The sequence below is a fragment of the Amphimedon queenslandica genome, unplaced genomic scaffold (genome assembly GCF_000090795.2).
Source record: "Amphimedon queenslandica unplaced genomic scaffold, v1.1 AMPQUscaffold_12202, whole genome shotgun sequence".
Classification (NCBI taxonomy): domain Eukaryota; kingdom Metazoa; phylum Porifera; class Demospongiae; order Haplosclerida; family Niphatidae; genus Amphimedon; species Amphimedon queenslandica.
The window spans coordinates 6,146-8,675 of NW_003547559.1; positions in this window are offsets into that span (position 1 = coordinate 6,146).

Below are 2,530 nucleotides of genomic sequence, written 5' to 3' on the forward strand. Positions count from 1 at the left end.
ATTGCAGTAAGTTGATTCCAAGCATAGCTTGGTAAAATAACTTGCTTCTTCGAGAGCTGCAGATCTGAGCATGCGCGACCACACCCAAATTTTGGAGCACATGGCAAGCTTCTTTAATTAACAAAATGGCGGCATGCAGCTAAGATGGCTCGATCCAGCAGTCACAGTATCACTTTTTCCTCACTTGAAGAATGATCTAATGGGACATGGACCTGCGCATAGACTGTTGGAGTAGATTGGTGTAAGAATTATCCTTGTAGCACCAACCAATACTGAGATACACACCGACAACTGGATTGACAGGACTTCTGACTTGATGATGATGATGATGATGATGATGATGAAGATGAAAAAAGGTGGCTGAACAAAACGGCCGGTTCGCCTATTTTTGGATTTTCTCTTAGACAAGGTCTAGAGCCACGCTAGTGGTACCAATGGAGTCCTCTGGTCAAGATGAGGTCCTCTAAGAAGTCTGGTAAGCATAGGAGCTCGTTTTCCTGGTATAGCAAGGCTGCAAAAGTCGTGGCAGCCATTTTGTTTGGGGGTGAATCCTACTTAGTAACGCTACCGCGTTACTAATAAAAATGGCAACCAACACACTGGAAGAATTCATGAGCTTTCTAGCAGCAATATAAGGCAGATACCGTCCAAAGACTTCCCCAGCAGCTACAGAAGGTTTTAAATTCAATTAATAACCTATGAAGCTCGTCTTTACTGATGCAATTGCTATTAAAACTGTGAAAGTCAATCAAGCTTTTTCTCAGTCATCTTAATATTGGATAATATTATATCTAAAGCTAAGTAAAGCATCTTTACAGACATTTATAGGCAAGAAATGTGTATGTGAAACTAGAAGACTAAAAGTTTATTAATTAATTTTATCAGCAGCATTAAACTTTCACCATGTAAATCATGTTTGCTATGCCTAAATCATGATGCATGCTTTGAAATCATCGGGAGTAGATTATAGATGGATAGATCCAGTGCCATAATTTCTTTGCTAGCTTAGGCTCGCCCCTTAATGTTCTACATTGCTTCTAGTAATGTAAAAATTATTACTTCAAGTCAATTATACCATTTCTCTTCTTGCCATGCTTTCTACCTGTGCTTGTAGGTTAACTCTCTCGCCTTTACTAATTTTAATGTTTTTATAATGTGTTTTGCTAGTGATTTAGCCATGATAAGAACAGTGCCAGTGCGGGAGCCATTTTGTTATTTTCAAATGTGGCCGCCATATTGTGCCCAGGGCACCTCCTTTTATACGGTGACGGGCGGAAGCGATTCTATGACGCCGCATGGATAGTTTTATAGTGCACCTTCTTCTTTAAGGCCACTATTATTTGCAAGTACTAATTTTTTGTTTTTTTGTGAGTGGCTTTAAAATCGCAAAAATTAGTACTCGCATTTATTAATAATTTAGGTTTATTAACAGTTATTAATTGGGAAAAAGAGCAAAATCGCAAAAAAATTAGTACTCGCTAAATCAGTACCATTAACAAATCGCAAAAATTTGTCTACTTAAAAATAAGGTATTAATAGAGGCGTGGTTTCTGTGCCAATAAAATGGCAAAAATATTAGAGTACAGGAAAGGGATTGGAAACCACCGTTCGTGGCAGGAAATGCTAGTTGTCAATACCGTATTGTATTCAAATTAAATTTCTATTTAAAGAGATAAAAAATATTGAAAAACACAAGAAAATGGAGGGATGAAGCAAGGATGTTGGAACTTTCCCAGTATTTTTTAATTCTTACTTGGCTTTTATTTTAACAAAAATGATTTCTTATCATTATTTTGATAACGAGAAAGTATCTTGCTCTTGCTTGATGAGGTGGATCCTAAAAGAAGTGCTGCACTTGTGTCAACAGACTGTCTGATCATTATGATGCCAAAATAATAGAAAATGAAGCTTTATTTACTTATACAGTGAAATGAAGATACAATTATACCTTATTGCCCTCAACATGTGGATGATGTATTTATATATGAAGTTTCAAAGCTGCAGCATCTATTGTGATTGAGCTAAGGGTACAAAACAAAACTAGTTTTTAGAACAGTTTTTAGCTCATAACTTTCCAACACTACATTGTTTTTCTTTAAAAACTTGACATTGCCCTCCAGTTTGACATTGTTTATTTGTTTATAAACGTTACAGTCAAATATATCAAGAACCTTTTGTGTAAGAGGTACAAAACTAAAGGCCTTTTCACACTGGCACAAGTAATGCGCATTGATGAGCATTAATCGTGTTCACACTAGAGCGGTTTTCAATTAATGCGCATCACTCTCGCTTCACCTCCAGAGGTGGATTGGTGTGAAGTGATGAGCTCCGATCAATGTAAACCAATGGCAACAAGAACACAAAATGATACATAATCCAGCTGCTAGTGTGAACACGATCAATGCGCATTATTTCAGCTGTATCAACAAAGCGCATCAAGTGGCGCTTTGAAAACTGTGCCAGTGTGAAAAGGCCTTAAAATCCGGTGGACAATAAACACCCTTGTTTAGTTGCAATGGACAAAACTACA